Source organism: Lagenorhynchus albirostris, chromosome 7 (genome assembly GCF_949774975.1).
Source record: "Lagenorhynchus albirostris chromosome 7, mLagAlb1.1, whole genome shotgun sequence".
NCBI lineage: Eukaryota > Metazoa > Chordata > Mammalia > Artiodactyla > Delphinidae > Lagenorhynchus > Lagenorhynchus albirostris.
The window spans coordinates 53,027,099-53,047,307 of NC_083101.1; the positions used below are offsets into that span (position 1 = coordinate 53,027,099).

The 20,209-nt window shown below is 45.2% G+C and overlaps 1 long non-coding RNA gene across 1 annotated transcript; it reads right to left on the reverse strand.

Moving 5' to 3' along the window:
* Window positions 1-14,081: 14,081 nt before the first annotated feature.
* On the reverse strand, window positions 14,082-15,741 carry LOC132522884 (uncharacterized). The gene is made up of 3 exons (XR_009541368.1): window positions 15,625-15,741; window positions 15,437-15,536; window positions 14,082-14,811 (listed from the first exon to the last, which is right to left on the reverse strand). It is a non-coding gene; the product is annotated as an uncharacterized LOC132522884 (long non-coding RNA).
* Between the last annotated feature and the right edge of the window lie 4,468 nt (window positions 15,742-20,209).

Genomic DNA, 20,209 nt, shown 5'->3' on the forward strand with positions numbered 1-20,209 from the left:
ATAGAATGGAGAAACAACAAGGTGCTACTGTATAGCACGGGGAACTATATTCAGTATCCTGTGATAAACCATAATGGAAAAGAATATGAGAAAGAATATATATATATTCTCTCTCTATATATATATATATATAACTGAGTCACTTTGCTATACAGCAGTAATTAACACAACACTGTAATTCAATATTTTTATACTTCAATAAAAAATAAATTAAAAGAAAAAAAAGCAGAAAGTGGTAGCCAAAAGGAAGTGTGCAGTATAGGCAGAGCAAGGCTTTTTATTTATTTCTTTATCTTAAACCTAAAGACCTAGACTTAAGAGTATGCATCCTGCCCACAGCAGGGCAGCTCTACTTATGTGAAAGGGGAAGGACACTGAAGGTGATCTCTTTACCACGCGATCCACTCAGGCCAGGTTAGGGTCTCTCTGGAAGGGCCCTTGTACTGAGGCAGACCTTCAGCTACACTGTAAACCACAGGTCACTGTCACACCTGAGAACTGGCAAGGCACGTCAGATAATTAGGTAATAACTATTATTCTACATATCCTACATTGCCTGCATAGGTAGGATTGATATGTATACTGTAATCTCATTTGATTCCCCAAGTCAACCTAGGAAGTAGGATTATCTTCCTTATTTTAAAGATGAGGCAGTCGAGGGGGCTTCCCTGGTGGCGCAGGGGTTGAGAATCCGCCTGCCCATGCAGGGGACACGGGTTCGAGCCCTGGTCTGGGAAGATCCCACATACCGCAGAGCAACTAAGCCCGTGTGCCACAACTATTGAGCCTGCGCTCTAGAGCCCGTGAGCTACAACTACTGAGCCTGCGCGCCTACAGCCCGTGCTGCGCAACAAGAGAAGCCACCGCAGTGAGAAGCCTGCGCACCACAACGAAGAGTAGCCTCCACGCACAGCAACGAAGACCCAGCGCAGCCAAAAATAAATAAATTTTAAAAAATTTTTTAATAAAATAAAAATAAAGATGAGGCAGTCAAAATTCAGAGAAGTGAAGTAATTTGCCTTAGGTCACACAGCCAGCAAGGGGCAGAGCTAGGTTTCAAATCTAGGTCTCCCTGACTCTCTAGTTTGGGCTTTAGACACTCTTTCATACTATCCCCTCTTCTTACCCAGGCTCAGAGAAGGAGCAATAGACAATATACATCTTCTTCCTCACCCCTCACCCCTCAATGGCTCATTACTATTTATCGTCTTAACCTTCTCAATGACTTCTTTTCATTTGTCAAATGGAAACTTGTTCAATCAAAGGAATGGTTTCCTAAGGGTGGGATTATAGGAGAGAGGTTTTTTGAAGTGTGGTGATGGGGCAGGAATCATGAGGTAAACAGTGTTCCCTGGGCTGTCTAGCCTACTTGTTCAGATTCGGATACAGCGAATATTTATCACGGCCCAACGCTGCTGGTCTCCTTCCCCACCATACTCAAGACCTGGAGGACAGAGGTAGCTGTTTGAAAGTACAAAAATGTTTAGTTCCTACTGCTTTTAACAAGACCAAATTAGGGGAAAACTTCTTTGTATTCTGTTGAGTGATTTCTCCATTGTTGGGAATTCTACATTTTTTAAGCCCTTGGCTTCTCTGTAGAAATCTGCCTACTCATTCCTGTTGCCCTGTGTTTGCTAATCAAGCATCTTTAAAGCAAAGAAGTGAGCTCACGTGCTAAAGTTTTCCTATACAAACCAAAGTTTTTCTATACATCCAGAAAAGGCATCAAATCCAAACCAGAGACCATGATTTCAACTGAATGCAAACTTTTGTTTGCCTTTGGAATTAAAATCAGTATGTTCCATGTTTGCTAATAACAACATCAGTGATGACGGTAACAATGACTAAGGCATTAAAGATGATGATGATGCCAAAAGCATGTTTGTATGACAACTTCTTGAGTTTTACCATCGTTTCCAAAACCACCAAAATTTGTCAAAATTTTGAGAAATCTTCTATCAAGTGATCTGAAGTAGTATCATTTCTGATCTAACAGGACGACTGTTGAGATGCTCATACGTTGCTCTCTGTGCAATTAGAGAAGCAGAAAAAAAAGAGATAAGAACCTAATAAAGAAATTAAGGTTGATGAGATTCTTTTTAATTGAGAAAAGGACTGGAAAGCCTTTCATCTGACACACATCTGTTTTCAAACCTATTTACCATAGTTATCATCTCCCTTTTTCCTTTCATCTATTTCTCCTATTGATCTATTGTTATTTATTTATTTGGTCCGTCTCTCATTTTTTCACACTCCTTTTCAGCAAACAAAACAGTGAAAGAAACAGCCTCCTAGATAATGAATCGCATGATTAATTTGGTTTGTTTTTAGGGACTCTGGTTCTGACTTAACATAGTCAATGATGTTCCAGGATTTAATCAAGGAATGGAGGCTGTCAGGAAAAAAGAAAATCAACTCTGCAGGTGAGTAAACTGAAAACCATTTGCATTTGGAGCTGGGCTTATGGGTGTTTGATCCAAGCTCTTGCATGAGGAAATAAAATGAAAATGATATGCTTTTTAGTTTAAAAATCATATCCTTACAATAACAGGGAGAGTAGGGAGCTTTTCCGATTTATTCTGTTGAACCATCAATATCAAGTCATTTGTACCCGTGGACCATTGGGAGAACATTAATTGACTAAAAGAGGCAGTAGTTATTGTCTAGGCAGCATCGTGCATCATTCCAAAATGATTCATCCTGACCCGGGCTCTTCATCTTGCCCTCTCACGACTCCAGCTTTTACAACACAGGATGGATCTATGTGCCAGGGGTCAAACGGTGCCGGGCTGAAAAGCTTTATCAATTCCAGAACCTCACTGTACCTCTTACTAGGAAATTTAAATGTAGGCATCCTGGCTGCACCTCAAATACATACTTGTGAGATGTTGCCTATAATTCAAAGCAAACAGAAAAATGTATATGTATACAATTCCTACTGTGTTGCAAAAATTGAATTGGAAAAAGAGCTGTTGATTCTAATTCCTCAACCCAGGACTTCAGATGCCAATAATTACTGCCAGGAATAAACACCCATGGAGCACATCCCAGAAACTTAATTGTTTTCTTGTTATTCAATATCTATGGTCCTCAGTGTGCACTGGTGCTGCGGGCTTATTTAAAGAGCCCTGCCCGGCAACCTCAGTGTATCCAAAGTGATGGCTACACATGTGAAAGGTTAGGAAATGCTAATATGGAGAGTAAATTGCTTCTCCTTTTCCTCCTTTTCTGTGCTATCCTAGAAAGATGAAGCCCTCCTGGTCTCCAAGGTAAGGGCACTGGTTCCCATTCTTTGGGGTTCCACGTCTATTGGGCCATCGACGTCTAGCATGAGAAAAGGAAGAAGGGGTTTTGAAGAAGAGGTAAGAAAGGGGATACTCAAAGGAGGAAATGCCTCAGGGAACTGGGGATTTCCGTAAAAAGTAGGGGCTGTGTGGACCTTCGGTGGGCGCCCTGGAGGCGGGCTGGTGGAACATGCAGGAGCTACCTGGGTGCTGAATCACGGCTCCCCTCACTTCACTTTTGCAAGAATAGATACATATACACAATTGGCCCATTGCCTGTGCCCAGGAACTAGGTAACGAAGGACTTCATTTTATTAACATCCTGTACCACACCTGATTTCATAGCAGGACCGCCCCTGTCTGTGCTGGGGACTTTTGCTGGACCCCTTCTTTCTTTCTTTCTTATTTTGTTTTATTTATGCATGCATGCATGCCAGGTCTTAGTTGCAGCAGGCGGGCTCCTTAGTTGAGGCTCGCGGGCTCCTTAGTTGCGGCAGGCATGTGGGATCTAGTTCCCTGACAGGGATCGAACCTGGGCCCCCTGCATTGGGAACACAGAGTCTTTACCACTGCGCCACCAGGGAAGTCCCTGGACCCCTTCTAGTTTATCCCCCATGGACATTATCCACCTGTCCCACATCCAACTTAGCAGCGTATGTATAAAACCAAGAAAAGGAGGAGGGTCCTAAATACCAGAGGTCTGTGTGTATGGGGCCAATTGCGGGTGGAGGGAAGCTCTGCCCCATCTCTACTTGCCTAATGCTCATGACACCCACAGAGAAGGGTGAGTAGTGAATGCTACCCTGGTTCAAACAATGACAACGACAATAAAACAAGCCCTAGATTGTCATGTCAGCCTGGGACTTGCTCTACCTGCCCCTTCTGTTCAGTAGGGATTTAATTCTGTTTGAATTAAATGAAACACATGGCAACCACACACCTGCCATGCTCCTTGAGCCCTTGCTCAGCTCTCCATTTTATACCCACAAGTCACCTCACTTCTGCCCTAGGCTTCGGTCCTATTGGCCGAGGGTAACCAGACTGAGGAATCACATGGGCTGGCGTCTGGGGTATGGAAACCCTAGGGTGAAATGTGTGCTTCGGATGAGACTCAGTTGGTTGAGATCCCTAGCCAGCCTAGAGCCTCTTAGAACGTTACAGGATCAATGATTTATTTTCTGTAGGTTAGCTTGAAAGTGGGGAAAGAGCCTATAAACCAGGAAATCAGCAAAGTGCTTTTTTTTTTTTTTTTTTTTTTGCAGTACGCGGGCCTCTCCCTGTTGTGGCCTCTCCCGTTGCGGAGCACAGGCTCCGGACGCGCCGGCTCAGCGGCCATGGCTCACGGGCCCAGCCGCCCCGCGGCATGTGGGATCTTCCCAGACCGGGGCACGAACCCGTGTCCCCTGCATCGGCAGGCGGACTCTCAACCACTGCGCCACCAGGGAAGCCCTTTTATAGTGCTATTTGATGACCATTTTTAGGATTAGGTTTATAAGACTAGGGTTCACGAGATCTTTTTCTTTCCTCCTAGACACGCTGCCTTTAAACAGTACCTGGGGTACGGCCTCACCCACAGATGCAGTCTTCCCCTGTGTGTAGTCTGAGACAGGATGCATTTCTAATGCCTGATGTTACCTACACTACCTTCAGCTCTCATCCTTTAGGTGGAATTTGTCAACAGTCCAAATAATGACGTGCCCTGGAGCTAATGTACCTGCTGTGGTGACAGAGACAGAAAAAGCAGCACCTGCCCTCTTCCGCCAGTATCACCAGGCAACTGAGGACCTGTGGGTGAGGAATAAATGTTTTGACCCCTCTGTTTCAACCCGAGCAGAAATTACGGACCCGTGGCAACAGCCATTCACAAGCATCTGTTATCTTATTTGCGACAAATAGAGGCTGTTTCTTAATCTTTGATAAAAACCTATTTCAAGGAGCAAGCACACCAAATTCTCGAAGACAGAGCTTTAGCAAAGGACCTTCAGGAACAGTATAATTATCCAAAGACTTTCATCACAGGAACTTTAAATACTACATGGTTTTCCTTCGTTAATCAGATAGGCAGGGTGACCTCTACAAAGAGCAGGTAGCCTTGTCACTCCTTGCTTAAAAGAAAAAAAGTCAGTGTTGATTCCAACTGCTTCCACTGAGAGCATAAAATCCTTACATGCAGGTGTCAGGAGCACAGGATTTAGGGATCCCTGTAACACACATCCCGGGGACAGTGCATTGAGTGCTGGAGGGACCACTCGCATTGCCGCCTCTGACCCAGGGTTCAAGGGTGTACAATCTCTCATAAAATAATCAGGGCAAGTACTGATTCACGGAGAGTTTTAAGCCGCACAGCCCAATTTGATGTAAGGATTCAAGGCTTTCATTGCTAGAGTTCAAGGACTAAAGTCACATTCCAATTTTCCGTTCACTTGGGATTTTCTAGAAAGAGGAGGAAACTATGAGATACGGCCTGAGGCCTTTTTATCAAATACGAGTAAGTTCCGCTGCGTACAGTAGAAAATCCAAGGAGTCGGGCTTTAACAAGATAAGAGTTTTATTTTTCTCTTAGGAAAAGGAAATCCAGGCTGGTAGGATGACTCTTAAGTTAAAAGAGTACTGCACACAATTCCAGTGCTGTTGGGGGCTTCTCGGGTACAAGCCGGGCACCCTACAAATGAGCTCGGTTCTGACACTATCCGCCCGGAGACAGCTTCCGAGTCCACAGGTTGAGGGCTCAGTCCTACAAGATCTGCCTCCCATCCCCCACTTCAGACGCCCGTCGCAAGCCCAGGTGCTTCTAACTGATCAGCCATAGGTCTGAGGTTCCAACAACTTCTCCTGAGGTTCAATTAATATGCTAGAGCAGCTTACAGAACTGAAGCATTTTACTTTCTAGGTAACTGGTTTATTACGAAGAATATTAAAAGGTAAGAATTCAACAGCCAGATGAAGAGGTGCACAGGGAATGGTGTGGGGAAAGGGCGCGGAGCTTCAATGCCCTCTCCCAGCTTACCAGTGTCCCCGCATCTCCACATTGTTCCCCAACCAGCCCGGAAGCTCTCCAGACCCTGTTTCTTTTAGGGGTTTTATGGCGACTTCATTACACAGGCACGACTGATTAAATCATTGGTAGCTGGTGATAGATTCAACCTCCCCACTCCCCTCTCCAGAGATCAAGAGGAGAGAAGTTAAAAGTCCCAACCCTCTGTCACAGGGTTGCTTCCCCTGGCAACCAGCTCCCATCCTTAAGGGACCAAAGGGCTTTCCAAAAGTCACCTCATTAACATAACAAAAGACACCTTTCTCTCTCTTACCCCTTAGGACATCCCAAGGGTTTCAGAAGCTCTGTGCTAGAAACAGGACAAAAAGCAAACATATATTTCTTATTATAAACCGTGATATCACCAATTTAATGCCAACTACCCAGACTCCTTCTATCTTTATGTTCCGCAACCCTTAGGACTTGGCTTCTAACCTCAAGGTCATCTTGTGTTCACAAGATGGTCACTGTGGCTGCAGCTATAACGTGTGGTCTCCCGGCCAGCGGCATCAGCTCACCTGGGAACTTGTTCCAAAGTTCCTCCAGCACACTCTAGACCAGCTGCCTCAGAAAACTGCGGGGGTGGGAGTGGGGTCTTAACAAGCAGCAGGGAGCGTCTTAACAAGCCCTTCAGGTGATTCCGAGACACCCTCAAGTTTGGGAGCCATGATCCAGAGAGCAAGGGGAAAGACAAGGGGAAGGCAGAAGGGCGCCCATCAGCTGACTCAGGTCCTGATGAAGACGTTTCCCAGAAGCCCCACCAAATGACTTCTGGCAACTTGTCCCAGCACCCCTCACCTCCCCAGCACGCCCTTCCTCCCATCCCAAACAGCAAGAGAACCCGGGAAATGTAGGTTTTCACTGGCTGCCTAGCTACTCCCCACAGTACGGAGATTCAGTTAGAAAGAGAAGGTCAATAGATCCCAGAGAGGTAACTAGGAGAGTAACATTGTTAAAGCACAGGGGCTGGGGACATTTTGATTACTGTTTTGAGCTCAGCATGATGGTGGTGAAACAAATACTCTCAGTGGGTAAATGAGGATCTACCTTCAAGGTGCACTTTTGTACCATGCAGCAGTAATATCAAACACCTGTGTAAGACCAAGACTCTGCAACAACATTCAACCCAGCTGCGTGCAGACATTTACGAGACTCGTTAGCAACACGAAATTTTCAAGATAAACAGCATTACCTCTATTTTGAAGACGTTAGATTTTTCAAAAGTCTGAAAAGTGGTAGTCAAACTGCCAAAAACTTCTAAGAGTTACTTTTGCACATCCCTTCACACTGCACTAAATACTGTTAACATGCTTTCCATATCCTGGAATGAACTAATTGACTGGCTCATGAGAAAAAAATAAAGATTCCAACGCAGAATATGCACCACCTCCTCCCTCTTTCTTCTCAGTCTTCTACTTTTTAGAGAAAAGCGCCAAATGACAAAAATCCAAATCAGGAATACAATGAAAAAAATTAACTCACCGGTTCTGTCGACTTGTCGGAATGCATTGGCTGTCATCTTCTACTTCTCCATCTACAGATGAAGATCTGTATAATGCAGTTTGTTGTTGAGAATTGTCCTTAGTTGAGTTCCTTAGGGGACAGACTCCGAGATTTTGAGATTTGTGTGCCGGAGAGTTATTGGGTAGATTCAACACCTGTGTGGCGTGACGGAAGCAGGACTGGCCAGAGGAGACGTCGGACTGTGGTACAGTCGTAGCAGAAGCCGCAGCCGACCCTATAGAAAGCTCAGAAGCGAATGTGACCCTTAGTCTTATTTCAGTTGAGGAAAGGGGCTGAGCCTCTGTGCTCCCACGCTGACCAGTCATTGGCTGCTGTTGATGAGAGGGGGCGTGTCAGCTTCTGTGAGGCCGCTTCCTTAAAACCACAGTTCCTGGAGAGGGTCTTAGCCTGCGTCTTCAGCAGCCTGTACTCCCCTCGGCTGAGGGGAATGGCTATGTAGGTCCTGAAGAAGGATTAGGGAGTCTGGGTGGTTCAGCATAACATCCACTAAGCAAATGATCAAAATATTAGTAAATTCTAAGGTCAGAAATTATCTGTAATTATCAAAGATGCTGAGTAAAATCTAAGTCCTCGCCATGACCTACCCACTGCACACATGCTACCACTTGTCGGCATCCCTTCCCAAACTCTCACTCCTCTCACCCCAGATTGCTACTCTTCACCTGTGTTGAGCACCTCAGGGCTTTTGCACCTGCTGTTTGCCCCTCTTGGATATGCTTCTCTCTAGATGACCCTATGGACGCTGCCTCATGTCAATCCTACAGCTGCTCAGATGTCACCTCCGTGGAGAGTCTGCTTTGACCCTATCTGAAGTATTCCTATCACCTGTAGTTCCTTTGTTTCCCTTCGTAACTCATCACTACCTGACATTAGATTAAATATTTCTTTTGTTTGTTTGTTTGTTGTTTGTCTGTCCCTCAATTACAGAAGGCAAACCCATGAAGTCAGGGCCTGGTAGGTTTGGTCAATCATGTATCATACCCCAAAGCAATGCCTGGCACACAGTACTATGTAGTAAAGGAATAAATGAATTTATTCTAATGAATTCTCTCTGATGAATTTGCTGAAGTGGAAGAAGTTAATGTTAGGCAGAAATGAAGAGGGTTAAAAATGACCTTTACGTAACTAAGAAATGTTAACCAATGTATCACAGCCCTCCCCTCACCAATGAGTCCTTTGAAGGAATTGTTACTGTGATAGCTTGCTGTCTTGCCTCAGCTTATAATGCATAGCTATAATACTAATTTACCTGTAGTAAACCACCTTCTGCATTTCCCATTTGGCATATTGATGCCTTTATCACTTTAACTTCGTTCATCATTTTTTATGCCTCAGTCACCTTAACCTGGTCCTATAGGAGGAACAACTATAATGCAACTTGGAACAAAATCATGCAGCTATTTGAGTTGCTTTTTTTTTTCTTACGGGTTAATGGGAACCTTATTTTAGGTTTATAGACCACTAGCACCAAGCAGATGGTTTAGAAGCCCCGCAGCAGCCTTTGGGGCCTTTGGCCGATGAAGCCGTTTGTTCCCTGCTGGCCAGGCAGATTTCCTCCACCTTGGATCTGTTTGATGATGCCCTGGAGGCTCTCACCAGAACTTGGGGAGTAGGGAGGAGCGTTTGGAGCTGGGGCAGCAGAAGAGAAGGGAGAGGAGGACTTTGTAGGAGACAGCCTGATCTCTGTTCCCTGCCAGGTCAGCTAAGTGCCTTGGTGGTGTTGCTAGCCAGAGTGGCTGCTGGGACCGGAGCTCAACAAGTGGTCCCAGCATTGGGGAATCCACTCATACCACCATGGTTACTTTGGCTCTCCAAGAGCTGACAGCTTTGGGGTCACCAGAGACAGTGCCCCTGGGCATGGACACTGGCATCTGTGATAGGCAGCAGCAACAGCAGGGCACCTGTGAGTTTCCTTTATGGGTAGGTGGGGCAGGGCAGGAGAGAAAAACAGGGAGAGGGATCTGTGGCAGTCCTCGTGCCCGGTCCCCACGGACACAAGGAGACACCCCTCAGAGCCCGCCAGCGATGACCGGGGCAAGGGGCACTGAAGGTTTGCTTGAATGTCTGTTGGGTTCAGAGGTCCTGTAATTACAACATCGATTTAGATGTGACCTCTTGGTATCCACAGCTAGGTGACGTTTGGGTTAAAGAGTGATTGGCCTGGAATCCTTGCAATACAATTATCTTAGAAAAGCTACCTCTTAAAACATCTTAAAAAGTTTAATTTACTTCCCAAATAGAATGTGTCTGTTTTTCAGATTCTGATTTTTTCTTGTTTTTTACTTTGTTTCTGCAAAGGGTGATTTCCATAAGTTAAATGTTTGAAAAATCAAGTTCGTGGTTGAGTTTCCTCTGAGCACTTCAGACTTTGTCCGGCTGCCCTGGTTTGGAAGAAACACCAGCACCCTCTTAATCCAGTAGCCTTCACCGGAAATTCAGTTTCCAGTTCCGAATCACTTGACTGTGTTTCTGCCTCCATAGCCTTTATTGGTATTTCATTAGCAAGCAAAAAAGTCCCTCAGACGGATGGTCTCTGTGCTTTGTAAAATCTCGCCCAGCATCCTACAGGACCTCTAATTCACTTATTCATCCCTGAGTTGAGAGTTGCTTCCTGTACTTTCTTTTTCCCTCTCTGAGTACAGGGGAGCTTGAGTTGCTAAAACATATTGCAGCCCATGTTTTCCTTTGGTCTGGAGTGTGCTTGCTCTGGTCCCCGCCCACCCCCCGTCATGCTACTCCCACCCTTCATCACTCACACCCCCAAATATTTGCCTGGAGAATCTCGACACATGCTACTCATTTTTTGTGAAACTCTTCACCTTTGAAAACCTGGCGCCCTGTAGTAATGAGATACTTGTATACATGAGGTTGGTGCTATATAAATGTCATTGGATGGATGGATGGATGGACAGATGGGTACATGCAGACCAAGCAAATGGTAGAATCCCATTCTGTGACAACTTTAGGAAATAAATAAGAATGTGGACTCCCAAAAGGAAAGCAAAAATATTTTGGTTTCCAAAGAAGAAAAAAGAATGTTCTGGGTGTATTGTGATGATTTTTTTCCCATGGCCTGCTTAACTTTTAACTTCCTAGGAGCGGATGACTCAAAGCGATAGCTCTTTGAGGTCCCAACTTGCTCTAAGGCTATGTAGTGTGAGGAAGTTTGGAGCTTGGTACTAGCCTAGACAGATCACTCTGCCCGGGAGGTAGGGGGAATGAAGGAGCCGGGGAGAAATCATCAAATCCCTTGAATTCTCCGCTATGGAAAGCCCAGTCTCTTAGTACAGTGACCAGGTCGGCATGCCTGTCTTGTATGACTCCACTCTCCTTCCTCTCCCTTTGCCCCTCCCTCCCTTTTCCTTCCTCATCCCCCCTCCCCTCCCCCGACACACACACAGACATGCATACACACACCATCAACAGAGGCATCAACAAAGGGACGGAAGGAAGGAGGAGGAAGGCGGGGCATTGTGGCCACTGCTGTCCCATCAGCCCATGAGGGGCTCCTGGCTTCCTCCATCTCCGAGCATCACCTCTCAGGGTGCTCGGCCGCTCAACAGTTCAGACTCGTCCCCAGCAGAGAGCGTGCTCCCGTAGCTACTGCACGGCTCTGTGCCTCAGCCTGAGCGACCACCGGCCAGGCTTCCCTTTTATTTATTTAAAAATGTTGATGACACAGAGAGCACATGGCTAGCTTTGGGTTGCAAAATTTTAAATCCAAACATAAAAATAAAGGTAAAGTCTGCCTTGGCCACATGCTCCATCCCCTCCCAACGCACTGTATCTCCCTTCCCAGAGGTAACTGTTGTTTACCCTTTCTTAGGCATTTAGGCTTATATATAAAAATACAGAAAAAAGGTCTTCTTTCATGTTTTAAAGGTGGAAACATTATCATATTATGTACAGTGTTCAATAAAATGCTTTTTCTCCCACTAATATTTTTATCTTGATCAAGTATATACAAATCGCCTCATTCTTCCTAACTGCTGCACATAGAATGGCTATGGGTGTCATAGTGTTTATTTAATCCATCCCTTACTAGTATTTAGGCCGCTTATAGTTTTTGCCACTAGAGGTGACACGGCCATGAACATCCTTGTGCCCTCTAGTCTGTGCCCGAGTGTGAGTGCCTCTCTCCACGTGTTAAATTTTAATACACACCAGCAAAGTGTCCCGTAAAAGAGCTAAAGCAATTTACACCCCACCAGCAAGGTCTTTGAGTACATCCTAAATAATACTTGATGATTTCATATGTTAAAACGTTTATATTTGGCATAACTTTGATATTGTTATGCACTTAGTCACTCATTGGCTTATTCAACAAACATGTACTGAGTCTCGGCCATCGTCTGTAAAGGTTTGTAGGACTGGCTACTTTGCAAGCAGCAACCCGTATGGATGATGTTGGTGTCAGGAAAGGCTCCTGACAGCCCAGCCCCTTTCATCTGCCCACCACAGACACCGGAAGTGCCTTTAAAGGGGACTCAAGCTCCTGGTACCTAGTGAGCTGTCAGGGTGTCAGTGGAAAACTGCTCAGGGAGGGGTCACATTCAGAGGAGGGAGTCCCAAGGGTCCCACGGGATCATTCCTGAGACAAGGCTTGGCTGGATGAGGCAGAACTGTCAGGGGTAGGCAAGGATGAAGATAGGGAGGTTTTATCTACTTTGAAATCTCCCCTAGAATCAACCGGATGCTACTTGGTTTGGTAAGGCTTTGGCGTGTTTTCCCTCACCTTCTGAAAATCATATACATAGACTGTTACAAAGGACCTAGTATAACGCTGCTACTGCTAATAATAATAATAATGTGTCATTGACCCTTTATACTCCGCTGATTGTTACGTGAGCCATTATTCTGTGAGCTCCTGAGGAAATATACTGCCGATTATAATTGCAAGATGCCACTGATCATAAGTCACATTCTGGCTTCAAAGATGTAAGAACGTAAATCAAAAGTCGTAGAGTCTAGGAAACCTGGTAATAATCCACAATTCTCAAGCACCTAATGTGTGGTGCAAGACACTGTGAAGTCCTTTAATATGAATTATATTATCTAACCCACACAAAATGTGTTACAGCTGGCTCTCCAAAAAGGAAAAGCTCTGATCTATAGCTTTCACCAATTTCCATGGTATAAATACTCCCACTGGTCATTCTCAACTTAATGTGAAGTCCCTGAACTCGGAGTTGGGAAGAGAAGCACAAAATCAGCCCTTGCAATCCAGAGAGAGCTGACACCAGCCCACCACTGGAGAGAGAGGTCCTGTGACTTTTTCCCATTTTACAGATAAGATAACTGAGATTTAGAGGGGTTAGATTATTTGCTCAGGGCCATGCAGCTAGTACATAGTCAAACAGGCTACTTCACCACCAGATCCTTACAACTACTCCTCACTGAGAAAGGTTTGAGCATCGCGGGTAAAGGACCTGGAATCATTCTTATAACAATTCAATCAGATGAGCAGGCGACTTCAGCTGATCCCTAATTCCCACCGTGAGGGGCTGGAGTGGTCTCGGTGGTGACGGGAACACTGAGTCCTGTTCTCACATGGTCTCTGCCCTCTTCCCTTGTGAATATGTTTGCTTACATTCAATGCAGCAAATACTTATTGAGCACCTACCATATGCAAAGCATTGACCTAGACACCATCCACTTGGCACCCAAAGGGCACAGAAAGGCACCTGACTCCCCTCTCCCCTCCAGTTTCCCAGTGAAGGAGGGGGCCTAACTGCCTAATATATATTGAAACTGTCAAACGTACAGGAAATCAGCTATGAAAATCGTGAAACATAAATCAGGATTCTATTTGTGTTGAGATGGAATAAGAGGCCATTTTTAGCCACGAAAGAAAATGAGAACCTACTACATGCCCTCCTCCTTTTCCCTAAACATTTTTTTTTTTACTAGAGCAATGCTGTTTATTTATTTTCTTTTTTTAATTTATTTTGTATTTTTTTACATCTTTATTGGAGTATAATTGCTTTCCAATGGTGTGTTAGTTTCTGCTTTATAACAAAGTGAATCAGTTATACATATACATATGTTCCCATAACTCTTCCCTCTTGCGTCTCCCTCCCTCCCACCCTCCCTATCCCACCTCTCTAGGAGGTCACAAAGCACCAAGCTGATCTCCCTGTGCTATGCAGCTGCTTCCCACTAGCTATCTATTTTACGTTTGGTAGTGTATATGTCCATGCTTCTCTCTCGTTTTGTCACAGCTCACGCTTCCCCCTCCCCATATCCTCAAGTCCATTCTCTAGTAGGTCTGTGTTTTATTCCTGTCTTACCCCTAGGTTCTTCATGACATTTTTTTCCCTTAAATTCCATATATATGTTTTAGCATACGGTACTAGACTTTCTCTTTCTGACTTACTTCATTCTGTATGACAGACTCTAGGTCCATCCACCTCATTACAAATAGCTCAATTTCGTTTCTTTTTATGGCTGAGTAAAATTCCATTGTATATATGTGCCACATCTTCTTGGTTTTTTTTAAACATCTTTATTGGAGTATAATTGCTTTACAATGGTGTGTTAGTTTCTGCTTTACAACAAAATGAATCAGTTATATATATATACATATGTTCCCATATCTCTTCCCTCTTGCGTCTCCCTCCCTCCCACCCTCCCTAACATTTTAATTAAGCTCTCCAGTAGAGGTCACCAGGATGAAGACAGAGCACCTCTGACTTTTCTCATTATCCATCTCCCAGAGACTAGCATGTGATTAGATTGCTTGGCTCTTTTGAGCCCAGGAAGGTGTAGCGACGTTCACGGACCTGAAAAGATGTTATTATTGGCTGGGTGAGTGACTATCCCAAATGTGGAGCTCTACGGAGAATCCAAACTTGCAATCTCACTGACACGGGATGAGAATTTCTACATCTGTGCATCTGCCACTTCTTGGATCTCTGACTGCTTCTCAGGAAGATTACATCCAGATGGACTTCTGTCACCTGGCTACACCTGCAGCATGCAACATATTTAATTTATTTCTTTGCAGCCATGCCCTGGGACGTTTTGCTTCGTCTGGCTATTTGCCTCATAGTCTGTAGGCAGGTGTCACGTTCTCAGTGGCCTGATCCCCTTGTAAGGACACCGCCAAGCACACCAGGGCATGACTGCCTTGACAGCTGCCAGAAGGGGAAATCTTCAATGGAAATATTCACACAGTGAAATGGTGCCAGGAGGCAGGCAGTCTTGTGAAACCAACACAAGAGACACAATGCCACTGATGAGTAAGAGGCTCCGCGATATTTACGGAAACCCAGCTGTTGCAGAGAGTGGCCTTAACTTGCCCGGCTGTGGCGACAGCCGTCTGAGTTTGGGATCACTGAACCTTAAAACTGTATAGTATTTTTTTTCTTTTGGTCCCAACTATTCTCTGCTGTTAAACCATGATCTTGGGTCTGAGCCACAGCTGTATATTTCTGAAGAAAGACTTCCAGTTCTACCAACAAGAATGTATTAAATCATATATCCACGTGTTCACTTCCAAACTGGGAATTCAACTTTAGCTGGGAACTGGCTGAGAAGGAGAACAAAGGCCATACATATAAAAGTTTAGAGGAAGAGGAAATGGTTCTCTCACTTGGCTGTGGGTGGTTGTAGCGCCACTCGATGATGCAGGATGGCAAGATTCAGCAGGGAGGTTGCGTGAAAACAGAAACCGTGGCTGCCTCTGTGGTCACCTAGAGTAGAGAGACAAAAAGCATGGTTAGGAGGAAGGACTGTAGGTCGAGCTTTGATCTTCTGGAACACTGTTATACCCACTCTTACACCCAAACAGCAGGAAAGATGATGCTATTAGCTCTCTCCAGTTCCCAGCCTCATTCCATCTTCTCCCTGGTAAAATGAGTTTCTCTCTCAACTCCCTTCCGGCTATATGCCTTTACAAATGATTTATTGGATGCCTCTCCTTATGCCCAGCAATGTGCCAGGAATCCTGAGTGAGAGAGTTATAGGACGTCCTTTAGAGGAGCACTGAAACACTGACATCTGCGTGCACTCTCAGGACCTGGAATAAAGGAGCGGGGAGAGGGCAGCGTGTTTGAGTGAGATCTGGTTTTCTTACTGAAAGAGGGGGGCGGGCTCTGGCCAGCATCTTTTTCTTCTTTTACCTGACTTCCTCTGCTCTTCCTGTCTGCAGGAGAGGAACAACAACTAGATGCGTGACATTAGGCAGGATCTAGAGAACTCCAGGAAACTGAATTCTCTGAACAGCAGTGGTTTGACTGACTGAGGTCGTTTGTCTTGCAAATTGGCCCCGCGATCTTTTTTTTCTTTTTCCTTTTTTAAAAAACATTTATTTAGGGCTTCCCTGGTGGCGCAGTGGTTGAGAGTCCGCCTGCCGATGCAAGGGACACGGGTTCGTGCCCCCGTCCGGGAGGATGCCACATGCCGCAGAGCGGCTGGTCCCGTGAGCCATGGCCACTGAGCCTGCGCTCCGCAATGGGAGAGGCCACAACAGTGAGAGGCCCGCGTACCGAAAAAAAAAAAAAAATCTAATTATTTTTGGCTGTGTTTGATCTTAGTTGCAGCACTCGGGCTCTTCGTTGAAGCATGGGAGATCTTTCGTTGCGGCACGCAGGCCTCTCTCTCTAGTTGTGGCACGCGGGCTCCAAACTGCATGGGCTCTGTAGTTGCGGCACTCAGGCTCTCTAGTTGTGGCTTGCGTGCTCAGTAGTTGTAGTGCGCTAGGGCTTAGATGCCCCAAGGCATGTAGGATCTTAGTTCTCCACCCAGGGATTGAACCCGCATCCCCTGCATTGGAAGGCAGACCACCAGGGAAGTCCTGGCCCAGAGATCTTAAAGCAGGCATTGGTAGACTGTGCGAATCAGCCCACGGGTTTCACTGGCTTCTCAGGTCATCCTCAGACTCCACCTACCTCCCAACTCTCTGGCTCTTTTCCCCAATGTCCAGTGTCTACATATTGCTCCCCAGCTCTCCAACATTACTGTTTAGCTGCCGTTTACCGAGCTCCACAATGTCTAGGTCCTATATGGGTTCTCTGCGATTTTTCAGGGAGGCGGTGTCATACCCCATTTCAAAGGGGAGGAAGATACTCTGCCTGAATATCCGTAGGTGGGGGGCGGTCCTCACTGCAAATCTGGGGTTGTGTGTTCTCAAAGCTTGTGCTCTTTTTCCCCTGGAGTTTCTACAGTGGGGGATTTTGTGACAGTCTTTGGGAATGATTGATGCTATAATACCCACAGGGCACATCTGGAACTTTGCCTGGTAACTTATTAGACTTATTAGGACTTATTAGGATTCACCTGTTTCTATAGACCTCAGATTCCCAATTTATGAAACAAGAGGGGCTGGACTGGGTGATCCCACTGTAGCCTCTGTTAGAGTCTGAAAGGAGTCAGGATAGAGCAGCCATATCTCCAGGGAATCTAGGAACTCTGCCTTTTAGGCTGGAGTCCTGGGGACTTAACCATTGGGAAGTAACTCAGGTTGAACAATGACCCCTATAAATGAGATGTTCCCAGCCTAGCTCAGTGTTTCAGCCCTTTGTCCCCATGAACACATGCATTCTTGGGGGTCCAGGGGAGCTGATCTTTGCTTCAGAAAATATGATATCCTTTACCCACGTAAGCAATTCTGGCATTCAGAAAGGTAAAAAGACCAAATTTGGGGTATGTCCTTGGGAAAAATGTATTTGAAGCAGAGAGTTTATTACAAAGCTTTATAGAAAGAACGAAATTTAAGCAGGACACGTAGATGAGTTCTTGGGTGTTGCTGGAATATAAGCCTAGGAAAGAAAAAGTGATTTTATCTGATCATATGGAACAGAGGTAAAGGCAGCGGCACTTTTACTGCCAAAATAGTTAACAGGGACGATGAGAAAAAAGCTGAGGGCATATTACAGCAGGGACGATGAGAAAAAAGCTGAGGGCATATTACAGCAGGCTTGATCATCCCGAAATCTAACTCAATATTTGAATGCTATAAATTGTGTTAAGAAATATAAGGCCAAATAAACCTCTGGGACTCTGACTGATTCAAGGCCCCGGAGCTGAAACTGCTGCTGATGAAATGGATGGGGGTAGAATAATCGTTTTAGCAATTTGAGAAAATCCTGATAAATCAGAGATGAAACCTGATTTAAGTGACACGGAAAGTCTTGCCAGAGCACATGGGCTCAGTCTGGCTGACGTCTGTGGTTAAGATTGGAGCTGAAATGGGAGGATGGAATCACTGCTGTTCTAGACTCCTTTCCAAGTCCCAACAAGGTTCTGTCAGATGATACGGGGAGGGCATCCACATCTATGTTGCTCAACATATCAGCAAGCCTTGTGTTTTTGTAGCGTATTCATCTCACCTGTGTATCCCATTTTCTCAACCCTCTGGGTTTGAAATCATCTCATCCATCCCCAGGTTACTACCTCACGTGCAAAGTTTTCACCCCCAATTAAGAATAGATAAGGACATCCGTGTACATTCAGTCTCCAGTCTTTAATTCATGGAATTAAACTGCTTTTACAAATTTAATCCTAAGTCATATACCCAATAAAGAAGCAAACACATGTCTACCAACAATCCACACGAAAATAGCAATATTTGAAATTGCCAAAAACTTGAGACAAATCACTTATCGTCACCAGTAGAGTGGATAAATGCGAAATTTTCTAAATAAATGGTGGCACATTCATATGGTGGAATGCTATACAGCAATGAAAATGAGTCAACTACAGCTATGTGGGGAAAAAATGGATGATTCTCTTAAAAGTAATGGTGACCAACACATGAGCAAAAACATCCTATGAAATTCCATTTTTATAAAATCAGGCAAAATGAATCTGTTTTTAGAAACAGGAGAGTCCTAAACGTTAGGGGGCTGGGAGGGGTAATATTGGGGAGGAGTACAAAGAGGCTTCTGGAAACAGAGTAGTGTTCCATTTCTTAACCTGGGTAGTACACAAGTGTGCTCATTTTGTAACAGTTCATCGAATGATATACTTATGAACTGTGCACTTTTCTGTCTAGTCCTTACATTTACATTAAGAATTTGAAAATAATGTCAAGGGCATCACGCCTGCAGGTACAATGTGGATCGACGGGACCCATCAATATCTCCCCAGCTTTCAGGACTCGGTTGAGATGCCACCTCACCTCTAAGCTTTTCTTGTTAAAACAAAATTCTCTAAATGTATCTCTTCTCTGTGATCTTGACAGTCTGCTTATATTCTCACTTTAGTATCTGCCATAATTTGTTTGGACTAGCTAAATCTTTGCAAATTGGCTTCCCCCCCCCATTGATTTTAACTTCTTGATGCAGAAATCATGATTTATTTATCTGTATATCCCTTAGAGCACCTGAAACACTGACAAGTACATGTTCGGTGAGCTTTTGTGGACTCAATCAACTCCTCTGCCACACATATGTTAACCATTAAGCACAGACAACATTAGCTGCTTTTGCATTGTTACCTCCATCTTAGAAAGTCCTTTATTCCCACCAATGTGTATTGTGCATCTGCTATGTACCAGGCCCTTGGTTGATGAAACAGAAAATATCCTCAAGGAGCCCCCAGTTAGGGGAATGAAAAATAGTGAAAAAGGATACCAGTGTGCTTCAAGTTTTCTTAGGAAAAAAATCACAAAAAAGAGAGATTGCAAAATAAAAAAAAAAAAGTTTTGCGGGGGAGAATGAAGGATAAAAGAGTAAATAAAGCTCAGCTGAAAAAAAAACACCAATTCCCTGGAGTCACAGTCTGATTTGGAGCCAGGGGTGACCGCCGAAGAGGTTGAGTGAGTGTGGAGGTTTAGATCCAGGGCTGAGGAGGGACCTCCCTGTGTCTCTCAGACCACCCCCATCCCTCTGTAGGACACTGGGGCCTGCATCCTTCCACCCCGCCTCACCTACTCCCCACCCCCAGGAGATGGGTGTTGTCCACCAGCACCCCTGCCTCACATGCTCTGCGGTGTGTGCTAATCTTATTTGCCTTCAGCCTGGGTCCCAGCGTTTGCTCTCTTGCTGGAGGCCAGCTGGAAGCAAACACACCGAGTGATTCACCCATCTGAAGGTCTCAGGACTGATCTCACCACTAGGTTTAGGAAGCAACAACCGCTGTGCTTTGACGGGAGCAGGGTTGCACAACCTCAGCGCTATTGACATTTGGGGCCAGATAATTCCTTGCAGGGTGGGCTGCCTCGTTCATTGTGAGCAAGCAGCAGCATCCCTGGCCTCTCCCTATTAGATGCCAGTAGCATGCCCTCAACACGTGACAACCAAAAGTGTCTCCAGATAGTGCCACATGTCCCCTGGGGTGGAGGTGGGGGGCAAAACCACCCCTCCCCCAGTAGAGAGCCAGTGATTCAGAGGGGTCATGACCCCAAGCTTCTATCCGATGAATT